Source organism: Mustelus asterias, chromosome 2 (assembly GCF_964213995.1).
Source record: "Mustelus asterias chromosome 2, sMusAst1.hap1.1, whole genome shotgun sequence".
In the NCBI taxonomy this organism is placed as follows: domain Eukaryota; kingdom Metazoa; phylum Chordata; class Chondrichthyes; order Carcharhiniformes; family Triakidae; genus Mustelus; species Mustelus asterias.
This window is the reverse complement of record NC_135802.1, coordinates 44,895,899-44,919,716: the sequence shown is the minus strand read 5'-3', so window position 1 is coordinate 44,919,716 and position 23,818 is coordinate 44,895,899. Positions and strand designations below refer to the sequence as shown.

The 23,818-nt window shown below is 41.9% G+C and overlaps 1 protein-coding gene across 2 annotated transcripts in view; it reads left to right on the top strand.

Moving 5' to 3' along the window:
• Positions 1-23,818, top strand: part of spag6 (sperm associated antigen 6) — a 149,529-nt gene that overhangs the window by 77,103 nt on the left and 48,608 nt on the right. The gene's annotated exons all lie outside the window — the stretch shown is intronic.

The window sequence follows — 23,818 nt, the reverse complement described above, 5'->3', positions numbered from 1 at the left end:
TAAAAGCAAATTGCATTAAGATAGTGGAAGGGATAGGTGTAGTGAAGTTTTTAAAAATGGTGCAAAATTTTACTCTATTACATGCATTATCATAGTATTAAAATTTAAACCTTTAGCAAAGCGAAATGGTTCCCTTTATTCTTGGCAGAATGGTACGTTTTGCTTTCAAGCAAATTCCAACCTTTCCTATCTGCTGACTGATGTTTCTGATTGATCAGGGGATGTGTCATCGTAAATAATTAGCTGAGTTGTATTTGAGCTACATTTACCATCTGTTTGGACCATCAGAATTTGCTTTTTTCATGTACTTGGAGAATTTGTAAGTCAAGTAACATTAGCATTTTTTTTAAGGCTGGCTCCTATAAAATTCCCAGCTAACTCATTAAAAGTGGCTGAAAATTCAGAGAAGCAGGAAGGCTTTATATTAGGTCAAATGATCCTTTCTAGTTTGGGCTGCATTAGACTATAAAAAGACAATTAAAAAATGATACTTAATGCCGTGATTGGACATTTGGTCTGATAGTTCTACTAATCCCTTTTAGTGATTTTGATTCAGTTGGCTATTCCACCTACTTCTGTAGTGTTTATCCACTTTTGGAAGTTTTAATATTATCCTAACTTTTAACTTTCATGTTCTCTTTTTGGTCTCACCAATCTTCAAATTGAAAAGAAGGTCACACATCGTTTCTCTGACTTTTATCATTCATTGTCTTTCCCCTTGATGGGATACATAATGCAGCGCAACAACTTTCCACAACAAGTGCCATTATGTGTCAAGACCACATGCGTTCAGTGTACATTCCTTTTACATGCAATTTTTAAATGTGTGTTCAATATACTTGTACCATTTTTTAATCATCTCTCTTTTCAAATGTATAGTTTTACAATCTTGTTCCTCCTTTCCCACTGTTACAAATATCAACGTATTCATTTACCCACAATTGTATATCTGTGCAAATGCCATCTTCTAAATTGAACCGTTTGAGAAATTCTAACCCATCATATAATTGTATATTCACCCTGTCATACCTTCAAAATTCCTCTATTGAGACTTATTTTTCAAGATTTGTATACTGCGGTATAAAAAACATGTGTAGCTTTACAGACTAGTTTGTTTAAAACATTGAAATTTTAATCTTATACTTAACAGGAGTCCACTTTATTGGTCTATTAAAAACCTATTCTGCTAGTATTTGTTGGCTCCTGATGAGATTTTCGGTCATCTCAACCTCCTAAAGTATCCCCATTGGGTCAATTAATCAATTGGATAGTTTTTAACCCATTTAAAATAGCTGTTCAAAGCAACATTTTTTGAAAGTGTCAACTTCACCATCACTTTTGAAAGAAACATTCTGTGGTGTGTTCTTTATAAAAAGTTATAATCAATGAGACAGAGTAAAACAAATTAGAAAATATATTTTAGAACAGCTACTATTAATTTTTAAAATAATCTGCTCTGTTTTAAAAAAAGATAGACCAATGATTACAGAGATACTATTTTGAATGGCTGGAAATTGTTTTAGTACTATAAATTATGCTCCTATTTTAAGTTGCTTTATCTCAGATTATGGATCCAAATAGTCAGACATTATCACCTTTTTCGTTTTTAACATTCCCTAGTTTTAATGAAAAGTCACAGACCTGAAACAATAGGTGGAATTTTTCAGTCCTGCTTGATGTTTGTCAAATTTTCCATTAGGACTACGGCCCTTAACTCTGGGCAGGATTTACCAGCCCTCCCTGCTGGTGGGATTTTCCAGTCCCATCGAGGATGATGCCCCGTGGTGGGTTTCCTCAGCGGTGGGATGGGCGAGCCATGCAAACACTGTAGACATTGGCAGGACTGGAAGATCCTGCTGGCGGCCAATGGCAAGCCACTTCGCTGCTGGACAACACGCCACGGGGGGAGCCAAAAAAATCCCACTCTCTCTCTCTCCAAAGGCAGACCTACTGAGTATTTCCAACATTTTCTGTTTTCATTTCAGATTTCTGGCACTTGCAGTGTCCGTTGTTGTGTTGAAGTAGCTCACTAGATGTGTCTGTTCTTCAGAGGAAGACCAGAGATTTATCTCTTCTATATGTTTTGGAGGTCGAGTTGTGCAGACTGTAAAGAATAACCTATATTTTCAGTGTTTCTAACTATTACTACACTCTGATATTCTGAGAGAATATCAACAATTGCCCATTGCAATGTTAATCAGACTTCCAAAATAGAGTTCAGGTGATATAAACTGTGATGCTTGTGTTGCTGGAAGATTGAGATTGTATGATTGAATAACTATACTTAAATCTCGTACAATCTTAAACATTCAGGTGTTTTTGTGAAAAGATACAGTTTCTTCAATTAACCTGTAACATTTGTGAACAAGTATATTTTCTTGCTTGAGAAAATTGGTTCAATCAAGATCCTTGAAAATAAAATGGAGGAAGAACAATAGGTGTTACATTGTATGCTACAAAGATTAATAACTCAAAATTCTTAAACGTAAAGAATGTTATTCCTTCTGGAATCAAATTAGATTAGTGCATTTTTGAGCTGATTCATTTTGGTACATTCAGATTGAGCATGTCATTAATAAAAAGCAGTTAACTGTTAAAATAACTTCCCCTTAAGTGGGTCTGCTGAGGCTGTTAAAAAATTCACAGGGTGGTGATTAAAAAAAGTCTGTTTTCGATCTGATGGTAGATGTGCAAGAACTGACTATTTAGAATTGTGGCCAAATTTAGCAGTTTTTAAAAAAATGTAACCAGTTGGAATTCTATTTTAATGTAGTTTAAAAACAAAATAAATCAGACTTTGGAATAATGTTGTCATTATTTATGTTTTCAATTGCAATAACCTATTGTAATTTAACCAGAGGAAGCAATTTTTTAAGATAAATAATACACCTTGGTTACAGAGTAGTTCAGTATAGTAGAGTAACAAAAAGCTACAAAAGATCTGATGCAACACGAAACCAGAGAAGCAGTGAAAGGCTGAAGATGGAGGAATGAATACATCAATGTTACTCATAAGGAGTCGGCTTGATTTGTTTTTTAGCTTGCCAGAAATGGAAAGTACGTTGCTCCAGGCAAGTTAGCCAGTGGAGTTTTCCATCTCTGAATAAAACATCATTAACCATTACTCTGCTGAACAAACGGAAGCTTTGTATTTTTATTATGAAGTAGATTTTAACTGTAACTATTTTGAAGTTCTATTTTTTCATTTACTCCTTTTGCTTTAATATACAGCCTAATCATTTTGCAAGTCATTATGAGTCATTTTATTCCAAGGGAATTTCAATTCTTTTCATAGAAACTGGATAGTCAGTTTATGTTTGGTGTAGAAGTCAATAATGCAAGAGGGAAGTTAATATATTCATAAAAGATGTATATTCTCAAACCAAATGCTAAATTAAATTAGAATTTTAATATTTTGATGACAGAATTACTGGGAGCACAGCATTACCTTTTAAAATCAAACTAGTATAAAAATGTATGATTCATTTGAGTATCACCTTTTCTGAAAATTTTAGGTCTAAGTTTTAGAGTTGTGTGAATGTTTCATGATTAAATAGTAAGTGTTTTTTACACCATTAAAAAACTGTTACTAGTGGTGATTCTGTGATACTGCACTCCTAAAATTACAGGATGACCCATTTTCCAAACTATTCCCCTTATCAGCACTTCCCACTCAAAGTGCAGGATTGCAGATTCACCTCTGCTGTGTTCATTAGCTAACATTACATGATTGTTGAGAAACCTTGGGTTGATAAACACATCTCGGTTTTGGGTTCACCTTCAGGTTAGCCCTTCTGAAAATATTGCAACAGAGTACTTTCAAAATAACCTCAGGCTTTGGGAAACTAAAAGCCTAACACGAATCCATCCCAAATATCAAAGCGAACCTGCGAATGCTGAAAATCTGAAAGTACACAGAAAGTACAGGAAATAGCATAGCTGATCTGGCAGTTAACAGTTGATGTTTCATATTGATGACTTTTCATCTCGTGTGCTGCACTACTCAAATTAATTTTAGGGAGTGAATGCATATTGAGGTTAGCATATTGTGGTTTCACTTCTAAGACTGGGGTTGAATGTAGCTGCCTGCTATAAGTAAAAGTTTTGAATTAAATCAACATGAGCAATTTCACTCGAGTTCTTAATCTGTGTGGCCACAGTATAAAATTACTCAATCAAACCAGATTGACAGTAATTGGCAATTTTAGTCTGAAATATTAAAGGATCGTGCAGTGGCTAGGAAGTCACACTGTGTATCCTTCGCCAGTTGAGAAAAAGATAGACTGTTGGGAAAAGGAGAGGCAATTTAATTCTGCAATTTTGGATACCCACTTTAAAAAGACAAGAGCAGGGCAGAGGCTGCGTACTTTGTGCTGAGTAGCTCACATTCTGACTCCTAAATCCTATCCACTCATGTCAAGTCTAAAACTTGATTGAATGTTCACCATCTACTTAATTGAGTGCAGCCACACTAACACTCATGAAGTTCAACCCATCCAAAACAAGTGCTTGACTGGAGTCCTTGCCATTGGGCTCGACATTAATTCGTTCCATCATCTAAGAACAGAGGCGGTACTATGTATTATGTACAATATACAATGCAGCAATACACCAAAGTTGCTTTGACAGTATATCTTTTGTCACCCCGCCCCCCCCCCCCGACACCCACAATTCCCCATTCACAACTCCTGCAAGAAGATCAGCAAATGTCATGCGAATCCATCATTTCCAAGTTTCTCTCAAAGTCATAAAACTTTGAAAAGTAAAATATTGCTTATGTTGAAAATCTGAAATAAAAACAAAAAACACTGGGAATATTCAGCTGGTCAAGCAGTATCTGGGGAGGAGACAGAGTTAAAGTTTCAGATCATTAACTCTGTTTCTCTCCAAAAATGCTGCCTGATCTGCTGAGTATTTTCAGCAATTTATTATTATTATTGATGCTCCTTCCTTGTTGGCAGGCTGATATCTCTGGACCTCCCTGTTTAACATGATTGTGGCATGCCAAAATGACTGGAAAGTCACACCAATACATTTCCAGCCACTAAGTTTGACATTATCAGTACCACTTGTATCCTGAAAACAAATTTTAAAATACATTGTAAAGATTTCCTTGGACATATGAACATATAAATTAGGAGTAGGAGAATGCCATTTGAGCCTACTCCACCATTTGTTAAGATCATGGCTGATCAGATTGTGGCCTCAGCAGTACTTCCCTATTTACTCCCGATATCCTTGACTCCCTTGCAAATCTAGAATCTATCTAACTCAGCTTTAAAAATGCTCAATGACCTTGTCTCCACCACTCTGGTGAAACAAAATCCACAGACAAATGATCTTCTTGAGAGAAAAAACTATCTTCATCACAGTCTTACACGGGAGTCTCCTTGGTGACGATTCCCCCAAAAGAAACTAAGTGCCCCACAGTGGGAATATGGGAGTTTTTCCCGCCCGTTGTTTGGGGGAGCTGAGTGGAATGAATCTTCAGGACTCTGTGCATTACGCAATTCACTTGGTAGGTGGGTGGGTGGGTGGGGGGGGGGGGGGGGGGGGGTGGTTAGGAGGCTCATCCTGCTTGAGAGGCCAGAATCCGCAGAATCCGCGTGCTGAGTGGGCCACTGCACATGTGCCGATCTGTCAGTGGGGAAATTGGCACATGCGTACTGGTCCCCCCATCACCGGCTTCCTGTGCAGAGTGCGCAGTGGGTCCCCCCCCACCACTGCCCGGTCAGTGCCCGGTGAGCAGTGCCAGGATGCTAGAGTGGACTTGCTAGGGTGCCAGGCTGGCAGTGCCAGGCTGGCACTGCCTAAGGGGCACCCTGCCCCTGACCTCCTAGTGTGGGCCTCAATGGCCTCTGATCCCACTAGTCCCTACTTATGGGGACCAGCTTTAATCCCCACTGGGGGGAACCCTCTACCTGCATGGTGGGAGACATTAGCAAGCCCGGAGGATACCATCCCGGACTCATTAATGATATTGAAAGTTTAATTTCAATATGGTAATCAACCTCGTGCTGATTTCCAGTGTGAGGCTGATTATGTTAGAAAAAATGGCCTGGGAAAGTTGCAATCAGCTGGACGCTGGTTGCGACTGCTGCTGCAGGTCCCCCGCTGATATTTCCCAGCCTGCTGTGCAGTTCGCTCCCCTTATTTTTGAGCTGTGTCCCATGGTTCGAGTCACAGTGGCACTGTGGTTAGCACTGCTGTCTCACAGCGACATGGACCCGGGCTCAATTCCCAGCTTGGGTCACTGTCTGTGCGGAGTCTGATCAGTAAGGATAGGCAACAGCACCTCCTCCACGATCATCCTCAACACCGGTGCTCCACAAGGCTGTGTCCCCAACCCCTGACTATACTCCTTATACACCTATGACTGTGTGGCCAAATTTCCCTCCAACTCGATTTTCAAGTTTGCTGATGATACCACTGTAGTGGGACAGATCTCAAACAATGACGAGACAGAGTACAGGAATAAGATAGAGAATCTGGTGAACTGGTGCGACGACAATAATCTCTCCCTCAATGTCAACAAAACGAAGGAGATAGTCATCGACTTCAGGAAGTGTAGTAGAGAACATGCCCCTGTCTACATCAATGGGACGAAGTAGAAATGGTCGAGAGCTTCAAGTGTTTAGGTGTCCAGATCACCAACAATCTGTCCTAGTCCCCTCATGCTGACACTATAGTTAAGAAAGCCCACCAATGCCTCTACTTTCTCAGAAGATTTAAAAAATTTGGCATGTCCGCTACGACTTCACCAACGTTTACAGATGCACCATAGAAAGTATTCTTTCCGGTTGTATCACAACTTGGTCTGGCTCTTGCTCTGCACAAAATCGCAAGAAACTGTGAAGGGTCGTGAATGAAGCACAGTCCATCACGCAAACCAGCCTCCCATCCATTGACTCTGTCTACACTTCCTGCTGTCTCGGAAAAACAGCCAGCATAATGAAGGACCCCACACATCCTGGACATTCTCACTTCCACCTTCTTCTAGCAGAAAAAAGATCCAAAAGTGTGAGGACACGTACCAACTGACTCAAAAACAGCTTCTTCCCTGCTGCCATTAGACTTTTGAATGGACCTACCAGGCACAAAATTGATCTTTCCCTACACCCTAGCTATGACTGTAACACTACATTCTGCACTCTCTCGTTTCCTTCTCTGTGAATGGTATGCTTTGTCTGTATAGCATGCAAGAAACAATACTTTTCACTCTATACTAATACATGTGACAAGAATAAATCAAATCGAAAAGTATGTTCTCCCCATGTCTTGGTTTTCTCCGGGTGCTCCAGTTTCCTCCCACAGTAAGCCTACTTGTGACACTAATAAATAAACTTAAACTTAAATTCTCCCTCAGGTACCTAAACAGGCACCGGAGTGTGGCGACTAGGTGATTTTTACAGTAACTTAATTGCAGTGTTAATGTCGGCCTACTTGTGACAATAATAAATAAACTAGTCTCTCTCAGAAAGGGAAACATCCTCTCAGCATCCACCCTATCAAGCCCCTCAGGATCCTACATGTTTCAATAAGATTACCTCTCAAACTCTTAAACTCCAATGGTTACAGACCCAACTTATCCAACCTTTCCTCATAAGATAGCCCTTCATCCCAGAGATTGGTTGAGATAAACATCTCTGACCGGCTTCTAATGCAAATATGCCTTTTCTTAAGTAAGGAGATCAAAACTGTACACCGTATTCCAGATGTGGTCTCACCAATTCCCTGTACAACTGTAGCAAAGCCTCCCTACTTTGTTCCATTCTTGTTGCAATAAACAACAACATTGCTTTCCTAATCACTTGCTGCATCCATATAACTTTTCCTGATTCATGTACCAGCACACTCAGATCTCTCTGTACTGCAGAATTCTGAAATCTCTCTCTATTTAAATAATATACTGCTTTTCTGTTCTTTTTGCCAAAGTGGACAAGTTCATATTTTCCCACATTATACTCGATCTGCCAATTTTTTTGTCCACTCACTTAATCCGTCTATATCCCTCTGCAGACACCTATGTCCTCCTCACAACTTGCTCTCATACCCATCTTTGTTTCACCAGCAAATTTAACAATCATACTTTGGATCCCTTCATCCAAATCATTTATCCTCCTCCTTCTTCAGGTACCATCCCTGAGAAGACATTGGCAATGGACTTCCATTGTTTTGGTCCATGATTGTGCTTGACAAAGTACCACAGTAACTTGCCATTATCTTCTATAGCAAGGCTGACCAGGAAACTTTCCTGTTGTTACTGCCTGCCACCAGGCACATTGGAAGGACTTGTAGGCTGTTGATCAACCTGTTTGACCACATAATGAATGCACCTTCTGTGGCTATCAAGTCCTGAAGTAGGACTTGAACCGAAAGCCTCTGGCCCAGAGCTAGGGATGCTTTCACTGAACCACATGACCTTCTAAGTAATTATATAGATTGTAGGCTCCAGCATGGATCCACTGGTTCCAGCTTGCCAACCCAAAAATGACTCATTTATCCTGAATCTCTGCCTCCTGTTAGCCAACCAGTCCTTCATCCATGATTATAGTTACTGCCTACACTTATTTTCTGTCGTAACCTTTAAAGTGGCATCTTATCAAATGATTTTTTGGAAATCCAAGCGCACCACATCTACAGGTTTCACTTTATCCTTGAAACTTGTTACTTCACAAAATATTCTAATAAATTAGTCAAAATGACATGATTTCCCTTTCATAAAACCATGTTGATTGGCCTGATTGAATGAAGATTTTCTAAGTGTTCTGCAATAACCACCTTAACAATAGGATGTAACACGCTAACTGGCCTGTAATTTCCTGTTTTCTGTCTTCATCTTTAAGTCGAATGTTACAGGAACTAGACCCATATGCACTCTCTCTTTTCCTTCTTTGTGAACGGTATGTTCTGTCTGTATAGCATGCCAGAAATGATACTTTTCACTGTATACTAACTAATACATGTGATAATAATAAATCAAATCAAGTCACACTGCGTCTACACTGCTACTATGCATGATGCTAAAGCTGAAACATTAGTCAAAATGTTGTCTACAAATGCGGGACAACTCCAGGGAACTTCCCCATGATTCGGCACATTCTTCGCCATCAGAGGTGAACCTACTGTATGGGCTGGTCTCATGCTGCATGGCCAGTGATTTGTCATTCCTACTGCTTTACAGAGGAACTATGCCCAATAACTTCACCAGGAGCACCCCAGGTTGGAAACAACAGGATCCAGGGCCAGGGACCTTCCGTATACACAGACATGGAAAACGAAGTTTCCAGATGTGCACCATGCAATATACTCAAGATACTTTAAGCAAAATAACCCTTACACTTACATGAGGTCCCAAACCTCCCATGGTCATTCACAGCAGCTGATATCTTTGAATGGAATGGCAAACAACATTTAGTCTTAGTTGATTTGTATCCCAAGTGATTTGAACTGACTATCTGCCAAACATGATGAGTACCACAGTCATTATCAAGCTCAAGAGACACTTCGCCACACAGCATCCCCTAGAGACTCATGACAGAAAACTCTCACCAATTCGTCTTCCACTGAATTTTAAAACTTTACATACACAGAGAACAGCATATCACAAGTAGCCCCCTATATCCACAGTCAAACAGTGGCAGAATGGGGGATATGCTCAGCTAAATAGCTTCTAGAGAAATGTACACAGGATTGCACAGACTACAGTGCTGCACCCTTTCGCCTGAAAAATCTTTCACGAGAGTGCCTACCATCATCAGCACAATGACTCTTTTCCATGTACATCAGGACCATGATTCTTGCTGCTAAGGCTCTGCTGCAGCCCCAACTTGAAATCAACATAAGACCATAAAACATAGGAGCAGAATTAGACCACTCGGCCCATCGAGTTTGCTCCGCCATTTAATCATGGCTGATATTTTTCTCATCCCCATTCTCCTGCCTTTTCCCCATAATCCCTGATCCCCTTATTAATCAAGAACCTATCTATCTCTGTCTTAAAGACACTCAATGAGCTGGCCTCCACAGCCTTCTGCGCAAAGAGTTCCACAGATTTACCACTCTCTGGCTGAAGAAATTCCTCCTCATCTCTGTTTTAAAGGATCGTCCCTTCAGCCTGAGGTTCTGCCCTCTGGTTCTAGTTTTTCCTACTAGTGGAAACTTCCTTTCCACATCCATTCTCTCAAGGCCTCGCTGTATCCTGTTAGTTTCAATAAGATCCCCCCCTCATCCTTCTAAACTCCAACGAGTACAGACCCAGAGTCCTCAACCGTTCCTCATACAACATGAATGATGCCCTCATGCAATGCCGATTGAGAAGCAAAACGCATTATGATTGAGATTTTTTTTTGTTCATTTGTGGAATGTGGGCATCGCTGGCCAGGCTAGCCATTAACTGCCCATCCCTAATTGCCCTTCAGAAGGTGGTGGTGAGCTGCTTTCTTGAACCGCTGCAATTCATGGCATGTCGGTACATTGAGGGAATTCCAGGATTTTGTCTCATCAATGAGTGAACCAAATGAGTTCACTGGGTGGAAGGGTGAACTGTGGGGAAGATGCAGAGCTGCTTCAGTGTGATTTGGACAAGTTGAGTGAGTGGACAAATGCATGGCAGCTGCAGTATAATGTGGATAAATGTGAGGTTATCCACTTTTGCAACAAAAATGGGAAAGTAGATTATTATCTGAATGGCTATACATTGGGCGAGGAGAATGTACAACGAGACCTGGTAATCCTTGTATTCAATTCGCTGAAAGTAAGCATGCAGGTAACTTCATAGAGGTGGTAAAGGAGGCAGATGGTATGTTGACCTTCATAGTGAGAGGATTCAAATACAGGGAGCAGGGATGTCTTGCTGCAGTTACACAGGGACTTGGTGAGACCACACATGAAATATGGTGTGCAGTTTTGGTCTCCTTATCTGAGGAGGAATGTTTTTGCTATGGAGGGAGTGCAGTAGACTGACTCCGGGGATGGCAGGACTGATGTATGAGACAGATTGAGTCAGTTAGAATTATACTTGTTGGAGTTTAGAAGAATGAGGGAGATGTCATAGAAACCTATAAAATTCGAATAGGACTAGACCGGGTAGATTCAGGAAGGAAGCTCTTGATGGTGGAGTAGTCCAGAACCAGGGTTCACCATCTAAGAATACAGGTAAATGATTTAGGACTGAGAAGAGAAGAAATTTCTTCACCCAGAGAGTGGTGAGCCTGTGGGACCACAGAAAGCAGTTGAGGCCAAAACATTGTTTTTAAGAAGGAGTTAGATATAGCTCTTGGGATTAAAGGGACCAAAGGATATGGGAGAAAGCGGGAACCGGTTATTGAGTTTGATGATCTGCCATGATCAAAATGAATGGCGAAATAGGCTCAAAGGGCCAAATGGCCTACTCCTGCTCCTATTTTCTATGTTTCCATGTAACAAAGCCACTGGCTGTTAAAGTCTGCACTTGTAGAGCAAGAATTTCATCTCCTTCCCCATGGACAACTGACAGAAGAAATATGATTGTGAACTTCAATTTTAAAAAATTCCCATGATCTGCGGTGACATAGTTTGCATTGATTTGGTGGTCATTTATGTTCTCTAACTTTGACACTTCTCCTATGTCAATAGGAAAGGATTCTGTGCTCAGTGTGAAGCATATTTTCAACCAAAAGCACACTATTATGCAAATGAATACCTGATTTCTTGTGAGCTGGAATGATGTTCTCATTTTGAGGAACTTCATCTTGTCCATTCTCTTTAACCAGAAAGGCAAGCCGCTGGATGGCTCCTGAGAGAATAAGGATTAAGGCTATTTTCAACAGCCATGGTGATGATTTCTGTTCCAGCTGAGCACCACAATAAATAAGGCCAATACTAGAATCAACACCAAGCATACTATTCATGTGCTGAACAACAACAACATTTAAATATAGCACCTTTGGTGAAAAAAGTCCCAAGGCATTTCACAGAGGTATAATCAAATAAAAATTGACACCAAGCCAAAGATTCAAATGATAGAGGTGATCAAAATCTTTGTCAAGGAGATAGGTTTTTAACAAGGTTCTCGATAGGAGGTGGAGCTGAGAAATCCTGATCTTGGGGCTTAAATAGCTAAAGACATGGCTACTAATGTTGGGGCAAAGAAAGTGGAGTATAAACAAGGTGTCAGAACTGGAGAAGCATAGAGTACTTGAAGTCTTACAGGGCTGGAGAGGTTACAGATATTGGGAAAGGCAGGTGTGATAGAAGGATTTAAACACGAGGTGAATTTTAAAATCGTGACGTTAATAGACTAGGACCCATTCTAGATCAGCACCATGGAAGAATGGGACTTGTCACGAATTAGGATACAAATGGCAGAGTTTCAGTTGAGTTCAAGTTTACGGAGGGTGGATAATGGAAGATGGTGAGGTGAGCACTGATATAGTTGAGCCTGGAGTTAATGAAAGCATGGGTGAGCTTTTCAACAGAATATGGCTTGAGGGAGGAATAGAGAAGGGTGATATTACAAAGGTGGAATAAGTGATTTTGAGAATAGAGGGGATATGGGGGTCATACTTGTGCAATCTGATGTTGTTTTCAGATTTTGTCACCAAGGGACAGCTTGCTTAGAGAAATAGCAGGGATCCAAAGATTGATCATTGAGTGACCCCAGCAATAACTGTGCAGGCTGGAAATAAAGCCATTGCAGGGGACATTCAGATGTTTGATTAACTTAGAAGGCTCCCAATATATAGTTCCCCTTCAATTTCAAGAACCAAGTGGTTGAATACTGTGTTCTGCACAACTTTACCTTGGTAAGAGGCCTTAGATTGGAGGTTCAGAAATTGATGACCCTGGTTCAAATTTGTAGTAGCAGCAGTAGTAGATGTAGAAGGCAAGGAGTGCTAGCCACCAAGATACTATAGCTACCATTCTTTCATGGAATGTGGACATCACTGGCCAGCCCAACATTTATTGCCTAAGTTGCCCTTGAGAAGGTGCTGGGTGACCCACCTTCCCAAACCACTGCAGTCCCATTCTCTAGGTGACCAACATTTACTTTCAGGGCAATCTTGAGCCTGCACTCTCCATGCCCGGTTGCGGGGGCTCAAGATCTGGCAAAACCCGGAAATCGCAAATCTGGCCGGGAAGATCACAATCTCTGACTTTCGTCATCCCTCGCTGACAACATAATCAGGTTTGTGTCCATAATGGGCATCTACCTGATTTTAGTGCATTTTCATGAATTTAAATATAATTAAAGATCCCCCCTCACCATATATTTGCACCCCCGGGGGTGCAAAGCTGAGTATAGCCACGAGGGGAGAGGGACATGGATAGGCAGTCCCCTGGCACAGGTTGGCACCAAGCCAATCTGAATCGGGAGCAGTGCCTCGAGCGTACTCGAATGGGAGCCTCACCCTCATTGAGGATGGTGGCTGCTTTCTTTGTGGTGGTGGTGGGAAGTGGGCGTGGGTGCTGGAGATGCTTGCTATAGACCAATGAGCCTAAATGGGGAAGTTGCTGGAGTCCATTATAAAGGATTTCATAACTCAGCATTTGGAAGGCAGTGGTACAATCAGACAAAGTCAGCATGGATTTACAAAGGGGAAATCATGCTTGATGAATTTAAGAGGCATCTAGATGGGTACATGAATAGGGAGGGAATAGAGGGATATGGACCAGATAAGAACAGAAGGTTGTTTTTTTAGTTTAGTTACGGCATCATGATTGGCACAGGCTTGGAAGGCCGAAGGGCCTGTTCCTGTGCTGTACTTTTCTTTATTCTTTGAATCTGTTGAAATTATTCGAGGATGTAACTAGAAGAGTTGACCAAGGAGCACCAGTGGATGTGGTTTATTTCGACTTTCAGAAGGCTTTCGACAAGGTCTCACATAACAGACTACTATGTAAAGTTAAAGCACATGGGATTGCGGGTACTGTCTTGAGATGAATAGAAAGTTGGTTAGCAGATAGGAAGCAAAGAGCATAAATGGGTCTTTTTCTGATTGGCAATCAGTGACTAGTGGGGTTCCTCAGGGATCTGTACTAGGACCCTAACTGTTCACATTATATATTAATGATTTGGAAGAAGGAACTAAATGTATTATCTCCAAATCTGCAGATGATACAAAGTTGGGTGGGAGGGTGAGCTGTGACGAGGATGCAGAGATGCTTCAGCGTGATTTGGACAGACTGAGTGTGTGACATCTGCATGGCAGATGCAGTATAATGTGGAACAATGTAAGGTCATCCACTTTGGTAGCAATAATAGGAAGACAGATTATTACTTGAATGGATGTAAATTGAGAGAGGTGGATACTCAACAAAACCTTGGTGTCCTTGTGCATCAGTCGCTGAAAGTAAGCGCACAGGTACAGCAGGCAGTAAAGAAGGCAAATGACATGTTGGCCTTCATAGCGAGAGGATTTGAATATAGGGATAGGGATGTTTTGCTGCAATTGTCTAGAGCATTGTTGAGGCCACACCTGGAGTATGTGTACAGTTTTGGTGTCCTTTTCTGAGGAAGGATCTGCTTACTATAGAGGGAGTATAGCAAACGTTTACCAGGCTGATTCTTGGGATGGCAGATCTGTCATATGAGGAGATACTAAATCATTTAGGATTATATCCACTGGAGTTTGGAAGAGTGAGAGGGGATCTCATAAAACTTATAAAATTCTAACAGGATTAGACAGGGTAGATTCAGAAAGAATGTTCCCAATGGTGGGGGAGTCCAGAACTAGGGGTCATAGTTTGAGGATAAGGGGTAAACCTTTTAGAACTGAGATGAGGAGAACTTTCTTTACCCAGAGGGTGGTGAATGTGTGGAATTCATTACCACAGAAAGTAGTTGAGTCCAAAACTTTGTCTGATTTCAAGAAGAAATTAGATATTGCTCTTAGGGCCAAAGGGATCAAGGGATATGGGAGGAATTCAATGATCAGCCATGATCAAAATGAATGGCGGAGCAGGCTTGAAGTGCCGGATGGCCGACTGCTGCTTCTAGTTTCTATGTTTCTATTGACTGTTTGGGGATAGGGGGAAATGGTGGAGGGGTCCAATGCCAGCAATGTTCGAGGGGGGGAGAAGGGCAGGTGCCAACGTTGGGGGAGCGTGGGGAAAACGTTTCAATGGTGGCGATGTTCATGCTGAAGGGGAGGGGGTGGGTACTGGCATTGACTGTTTGCAGGAGCAGGGGAGAGACGCTGTCTCGATCTGGCGGGGGACAGGGAGCCCCTGTGACGTTCCTGGTGCGGTTAGGGGAAGATTTTTTTCCCTCTGAAAAGGGTGCCTCAACCTCAGTGCAGCCGGCTTTACCAGCATGTTTAAGCCCCGCCCCTCAACATGATGGTGTGAAATGTGCCCAACTGTTTTTCTGATATGTCCAAAGATCTGGAGAGAAAACTGGCCAGTAACACACCAGTTTCCAGTCAGACTCTGGTGCCTGCAATTATTTTGGTAAGATTTTGCCCTGTATCTACTCTCATCCTTTTTATATTCTTGTAGAAGATATCCTGTCTGATTGATGCTTCTTGCTAGTTCATGCTTATATTCTACTTTCTCCCTCTTTATTATATTTGTAGTCATTTGTTGCTGGCTTCTAAAAATTTCCTAATCTTCTGGCCTATCACTAATTTTTGCAATACTGTATGCGTTTTCTGTCACCTTCCTTAATTAGCCACTACATCCTTTTTGTGCAGTCTATCTATCCCTATGGAATATTGAGAGCTATGAAACATCTCCATAAATGCCAGCCACTGCTTATCAACTGTGTGGGATAGAGGGAAGTTTGGCTGATTGGATAGGTAACTGGCTATCTAACAGAAGACAGAGGGTGGTGGTGGATGGAAAATTTTCGGACAGGAAACCGGTTACCAGCGGAGTGCCACAGGGATCAGTGCTTGGTCCTCTGCTATTTGTAATTTTTATAAATGACTTGGAGGAGGGGGCTGAAGGGTGGATCAGTAAATTTGCTGATGACACCAAGATTGGTGGAGTAGTGGATGAGGTGGAGGGCTGTTGTAGGCTGCAAAGAGATATAGATAGGATGCAGAGCTGGGCTGAAAAATGGCAAATGGAGTTTAACCCTGACAAATGCGAGGTGATTCATTTTGGTAGGACAAATTTAAATGTGGATTACAGGGTCAAGGGTAGGGTTCTGAAGAATGTGGAGGAACAGAGAGATCTTGGGGTTCATATCCATAGATCTCTGAAGGTTGCCACTCAAGTGGATAGAGCCGTGAAGAAGGCCTATAGTGTGTTGGCGTTCATTAACAGGGGGTTTGAGTTTAAGAGCCGTGGGGTTATGCTGCAACTGTACAGGACCTTGGTGAGACCATATTTGGAATATTGTGTGCAGTTCTGGTCACCTCACTATAAGAAGGATGTGGAGACACTGGAAAGAGTGCAAAGGAGATTTACCAGGATGCTGCCTGGTTTGGAGGGTAGGTCTTATGAGGAAAGGTTGAGGGAACTTGGGCTTTTCTCTTTGGAGCGGAGGAGGTTGAGAGGAGACTTGATGGAGGTTTATAAGATGATGAGGGGGATAGATAGAGTGAACGTTCAACGACTATTTCCTCGGGTGAATGGAGCGGTAACTAGGGGGCATAACTATAGGGTTCATGGTGGGAGATATAGGAAGGATGTCCGAGGTAAGTTTTTTACTCAGAGAGTGGTTGGGGTGTGGAATCGACTGCCTGCAGTGATAGTGGAGTCAGAAACTTTAGGAACATTTATTGGATAGGCACATGGAGTACTTCGGGATGATAGGGAGGAAATAGTTTGATCTGGGTTTCAGACAAAGCTCGGCACAACAACGTGGGCCGAAGGGCCTGTTCTGTGCTGTACTGTTCTATGTTCTATGTCTTACCTTTAACCTATTTCTCAGTCCACTGAAACCAACTCTATCCACATAACTTTGTAACTGCCTTTATTTATGTTTAAAACACTAATTTTAGACTTGTATTTCTCACCCTCACACACTTGCCTGGAGGATCTTTTGCAATGAGATCATTAATTAATTATAAATTACCGCCCAATCAGTCTACTCTCGATCATCAATAATGTGATGGAAGGGGTTATCAACAGTGCTATCAAGCAGCACCTGCTCAGCAATAACCTGCTCAGTGACACCCAGTTTGGGTTTTGCCAGGGTCACTCAGCTCCTGACCTCATTACAGCCTTGGTTCAAATATGGACGAAAGAGCTGAATTCCAGAGGTGAGAGTGACAGTGACAGCCCTTGACGTCAAGGCTTCATTCGACCGAGTGTGGCATCAAGGAGCCCTAGCAAAACTGGAATAAATGGGCAATCTCTCAAGTGGTTGGAGTCATCCTGATATGTAGGAAGATGGTTGTGATTGTGGAGGGTCAGTCATATGAGCTCCAGGACATTTCTGTAGAAGCCCCTCAGGTTCATATCCAAGGCCCAACCATCTTCAGCTGCTTCATCAATCACCTTCACTCTTTCATGAGGTCAGAAGTGGGGATGCTCGCTGATGATTGCCCAATGTTCAGCACCATTCTCCTCAGATACTGAAGCAGTCCTTATTCAAATGCAACAAGATCTGGACAATATCCAGGCTTGGGCTGACAAGTGGCAAGTAACATTCGCGCCACACAAATGCTAGGCAATGATCATCACCAATAAGAGATACTCCAACCTCCGCCCCTTGACATTCAATGGTGTTACCATCACTGAATCCCCCACTATCAACATTCTTGAGGTTACCATTTACCAGAAATTAACTGGACTTGCCACATTAACACAGTGGCTACAAGAGCAGGTCAGAGGTTAGGAATACTGCGGCGAGTAACTCACCTCCTGATTCCCTAAAGCTGACCCACAAGGTACAAGTCAGGAATGTGATAGAATACTCCCACTTGCCTGGATTGGTGTGGCTCCAATAACACTCGAGAAGCTTGACAACATCCAGGACAAAGCAGCCCGCTTGATTGGCACCACATCTGCAAACATGCACTCTGTCCACCAGCGACGCTCAGTAGCAGCAGTGTGTACTATCCACAAGATGCACTGCAACAATTCACCAAAGATCCTTGGACAACGCCTTCCAAACACACGAGCACTTCCATCTAGAAGGAAAAGGTCAGCAGATACATGGGAACACCACCACCTGCAAGTTCTCCTCCAAGCCGTCCTGACTTGGAAATCTATCGCTGTTCCTTCGCAGTTACTGGATCAAATTCCTGGAATTCCCTCCCTAACGGCATTGTCGGTCAACTCACAGCACATGGATTGCAGCGATTCAAGAAGGCGGCTCACCACCACCTTCTCAAGGACAACTAGGGATGGGCAATAAATGCTGGCCAGCCAGCGATGCCCATGCCCCATGAATGAATAAAAAAAACACATTACCAGGTCTAAAGTAGCCTGTTCCCCCGAAGGTTCCAGAACTTATTGTTTCAAGAAACTGTCTCGAATAAACTCTGAATTCATCCTCAAGGCTATCTTTGCCAATATGATTAATCTAATCTATATGAAGATTAAAATCTCATATGCTGATTGCAGAATCATTGTTACAACCATCATTCCATAATTTATATTCTGTACTCTAGTGTAGTTATTGTTAGGGGCCTATAAACTATTCCCACCGGTGACTTCTTGCCCTTGCTATTTCCTATCTCCGCCCAAACTAATTCTACATCTTGATCTTCTAAGCCAAGATCATTTCTCACTATTGTATTGAATTCATACATTCTTAACAGAGCTACCCATGTACTTTTCTTCCAGTCCTTCGGAAATGTCAAATACCCTTGAGTATCCAGTTCCCAGCCTCGGTCACTTTGTAAACACGTATCTGTAATGGCTATGATATCATTTGTTTTTAATGCTTATATCCCTCATCCTTATATTCAAATTCCTTCATGGCTTTGTTCCTATCTCTGTAACCTTTTGCAATCCTACAACATTCTGAGAATTATGCAATTTTCAAGTCTGGCTGCTTGTGGATCCCCAATTTCCTTTGCTCTGTCATTTACGTGGGTGCCTGTGGCTTCCACTGCACAGATCCTCAAATCTAGAATTCCCTACTCATGCTTCTCATCCCTCTACTTCAATTTATAGACAAAAATATTATCCATACTTTTTTCAAAATGATGGGTTTCAAGCTTTATGCTACAGTGGTCTTTAACCCTCTGTTTTTTGATTTGATTTGATTTATTATTGTCACATGTATTACTCTACAGTGAAAAGTATTGTTTCTTGCGCACTATACAGACAAAGCATACCGTACATAGAGAAGGAAAGGAGAGAGTGCAGAATGTAGTGTTGCAGTCATGGCTAGGTTGTAAAGAAAGATCAACTTAATGGGCGGTAGGTCCATTCAAATGTCTTTTGGCAGCAGGGAAGAAGCTGTTCTTTCGTTGGTTGGTACGTGCCCTCAGATTTTTGTATCTTTCTCCTGATGGAAGAAGGTGGAAGAGAGTATGTCCCTGGTGCATGGAATCCTTGATTATGCTGGTTGCTTTTCTGAGGCAGCGGGAAATGTAGACAGTGTCAATGGATGGGAGGCGGGTTTGCGTGATGGACTGGGCTTCATTCAGGACCCTTTGTAGTTTATTGCGGTCTTGGACAGAGCAGGAGCCATGCCATGCTATGATACAACCAGAAAGAATGCTTTCTATGGTGCATCTGTAAAGGTTGGTGAGAGTCATAGCGGACATGCCGAATTTCCTTCGTCTCCTGAAAAAGTTGGTGGGCTTTCTTAACTATAATGACGGCATAGAGGGACCTTGAAGCTCTCCACCATTTCTACTTCATCCCCATTGATATAGACAGGAGCATGTTCTCCACTATGCTTCCTGAAGTCGATGACTATCTCCTTCGTTTTGTTGACACTGAGGAAGAGATTATCATCGTCGCACCAGTTCACCAGATTCTCTATCTCTTCCCTGTACTCTGTCTTTTCATTGTTTGGAATCCAATCCACTACGGTGGTGTCATCAGCAAACTTGAAAATCGATTTGGAGGAGAATTTGGCTGCACAGTCATAGGTGTATAAGGACTATAGTAAGGACTGAGGACACAGCCTTTTGGGGCACCGGTGGCTAAGGAGAGCAAAAGTCAGTGAGAATTCCTACTTATAATTGCTAGGCAATTGCCCTACTGTGCTGTCCTTCCTTCAGTTAAACTGACTGCCAATTCTTATTTTCTAAAGTTAAGACCTCACGACAGATATTATCTAGAGAGACACTGGGGGCGATCTTACCAAAAAATTTCTAAGTCCCGAATGAATGTTAAAACTGGAGAGTTTCAGATCCGTCTTTTCGTCGAGGTCACAAGTCCAATCTTATGCCACTCTGTGAAAAAAATATTGCAAACTCTGTTTTCAGCCAGCACGGGAGGGGGCATGGCCTGAGCTTGTCGAAAAGCTGGCAGCTCACAGTGGAGGGCATTATCGTGCATGCACAGACCTGAGATTTTTCATTGTTCCACCCCCCGCCCCCACCCCGCCTTAATATCGCCCACCTCTCCCCGGCAATGATCGCAGGCCTCTGCAGTTAATCACCCTCCCTCTCCACCGCAATCACTGATTTCCGCAGACAATCGGACACCCACCCACCCCTGGTCATTTGCATCCCATCCCGGCCGATCGCCCCCCACTCCCCCAGTCAATCGCCAGTTTCAAAATGCGCAGCATCCCTCCATCCAGTCCCTGTTGCAGAGTGTGTAGCATCCTCCAGTCCACCTTCCCTTATGCTCCGCCCCCTTGACTGCCTGGTGGGCTCTGCCAGTGTGCCGGGCTGGCAGCGCCAGGGTGACCAGTGGGCAGTGCCAGCGTGCCAAGCTGGCACTGTACCAGGGGCACTGCCCCCCCTGCCCCGACCTCCCGGGGGGGCTTCAATGGCCTCTGGTCCTATTGGCGAGGCATCACGACATGTCCCTGGTGAGACCTCCACCGGCGAGGCTGCTAAGGCAAATAAGCTGTGACGACTGCGTCCGGGCTCACTAATAATATTTAAATCACATTTAAATTAGATTTAAATACTATACCATAATCTTTGTTATAATGTATAATCATATTATTATAGTATTAGAATATGATCTTGCCGGATATCGAGGCCCGGTAAGATTGTGAGAGGCGAGAAATCAGGTATAAACCCGTTTCTTTTGCCTATCCCGTGATCTTGCCGGTTCGCCCCGCCGATCAGCTGATGGTACGAGAAGATTAGATGGCCTCCACAGAATTGACTAAGGTCCAAGGGCATTTGTTTCCAGGGGAACTATGACCCAACAAGAATCAATGGGGTTTAAGGAGGTTAGTCCCCACGTTCAGATGCATGACGAATCCGTGCCCTTTGAATGTAATGCAGACAACATATCAACTTCTTGTTGCCTGCTAATGTGCAGCTACCTGTGCTGTTCATTAGCGGTATGCATCAACAATGTCGCTGCCAGCTTGATTTATTTAAACGCTGGCCTGCTATCCTCCACCTCTTTAAAGAGGAGATGCTCAAGGACTGGAGCAGGTCCTGAGAGTCATTCTGCAATTGACTCTCCTGGGAAAGAGTGAAAAATGGGTGTCTGTGGAAGTGTGCAGACCTCCCAGATTTTCGGATGCATCTTTGTGGATGTGATGTTATGGAGAGAGTGATGTCTTTTATTCTCTGGTGGGGGTAGAATGGACGGAAAGATTTTGAAACACATGGATGAGAGGTAGCGAGAATAGTTAGCTGTGGAAGCCAGGGCTGTAGCCCCAAGAATCTGATGCAGTGCTGGAAGATGTTGAAGGACTTTACCTGGATGGTTAAGGTAATTGATTCCTGAATGAAATGGAAATATCTCAAACATGGGTTGCTGCTGAACTTCCTGTCGAAGAATGATTCCCTAAACACCCTGAGTAGCAATGTCCTCCTGCTGAGAGCCCTACTACGCCCTTCCTCTCCACCCTCTTCTAGCAGCTTATGCTGCTTTCTGTGACCTCTATTCTTTCTCTGAGTAATGCCAAGGTCAAGGTCTACTGTGTGGAAGAAGTTGGTTTATGCAGAAGTCTTGAAGTAAGCAGAAAAAGAAATCACCACCTGCCAGACCACACCCTGTTGACTATTGAAATTTTAAACAACTATAGATAGCACTCAAAAAAGTGTAGAATTGCAATAATAGCCAGAAAAAAGCACACCAGCAACTAATCCGTAAGTAATAGATGATCTCTTTAAATAGCACCAGGGGACTTGATCAATTACTTCCTTAGGCAAGAAACTGGGTCCCTTTTCAATGCAGGTGGGCTTTTAACTCTTTTTGTGTCCAGTCTCCATTATCTTGGATAAAGCCTCTTGTGTTAGAAATGTCTTCACTTTGGCTATGTGATTGTGATTAATAACCTATAAAACTCCTGTAGCATTTAAGATAGTCGTGTGATATAGAGCGATAACATTTCTCATTCCCACAGAGTAACATGATGCATCTCAAATCACTAAGCAATGGACCAAATTGAAGAAAAAGAATAAAGGGAGGCAAGAATATTTTTAAATGAGACTTTGTCCTTGTGCTGCTGAAACCTTCTGGAAAGGACACCAGCTAAACCAATGTAGTGTTTACATTTCCTTGTTGTCAACTGATTCCCTCAAGGCAATTATTTATATTATTGTATTCAGACATCTGAAGGAATTCTTTTACATTTCCTTCAGCAAATCTGGCATAAGTATATTTCAATTTAAAGTGGAGATTGTGTCTTTATTTTGAATAATTTTTGCAGTTTTCTTCACCAAAAGCCTTTCAATTGAGATTCAGAGGGTTTTTTTATTAGTGTAGTTCATTGTTTTTCTGTTAACACTAAGGGGGGATGAAATATGATTGCAAAGCAGGTTTTAAATTGAATGTGTTATGGTGGCGTAAATCCTTCAAGTCTGTATTTTCAGGAATGCTGGAACATTTTTGTTTCTTTACTAAATCAGTTTTTTAAAAAAAGTAACATTAGGTGCCAAATCCTTTTAAAAAGCTTGCTTTGACTATGTTGCTCGACACCACCTACTCCCACTGCCGCATACAGAATCATTCTAAAAATAGCCTTTGCCCTTTTGTGTGATCCGCATGTTAAATAAAGATGGAAAACTTGTCATCATGAAGGCAGAGTGAAATAAAAATGTAACATTTATTTTAGTAAACTCTCTTTTATAATACATTTACAACAATATAATTGTAATGCTACATAAAATAATAGCAGCTGTTTATGTGGCCTTACATTTTCAGTTGTAGCAATTGCTGGATATTCATGGTTTTGTATTAAAAATTTTAATGTATATCAGCCTATTCATATCTAACATGTAGTAGGGTTATGGGGAAGGAACAACTCAAGTTGCAAGAGGAAGAAAGCAAGAGTACAGAAGTGAATTCTGTGCAGTTAAAGACTGAAATGTGAAAACAAATGTTAGAAATATTGTCCACAAAAAACAATCATAAATGTAATGTGGGAGTAGTCCTGCTTGTTTGCTTATTGCCAGATTGACTAGGATAATAAAATTCTGGAGGGAATTTTGGTTAAAAAAAAAACAACTGAAACACAATTCAATCCAGTTAGCAAAAAGGATTTCATTGAGTATTATGTTATTTTTCAAAAGCTTAAATACTACTAAATTACAGTGTGATTAATTTTGCCACTTCTGTTTGCTGTATTCCATGTGTAAAACATGTGCCTATTGAAGATTCAGAAAGGTCATAATTTAAACAGCTGAGGTCTGTTTGTCTCTTTTCTAACAGAATAACAAACCATTTCAACCCAATCTGCCTAAAACATGCCACATGTAAATGGGGCCTATCCTTTGACCTGTGTCCTTTTAGCTATGGATCAGTCCACATGCTCTATGAAGCTAAGCAGTCTGATTTGAAA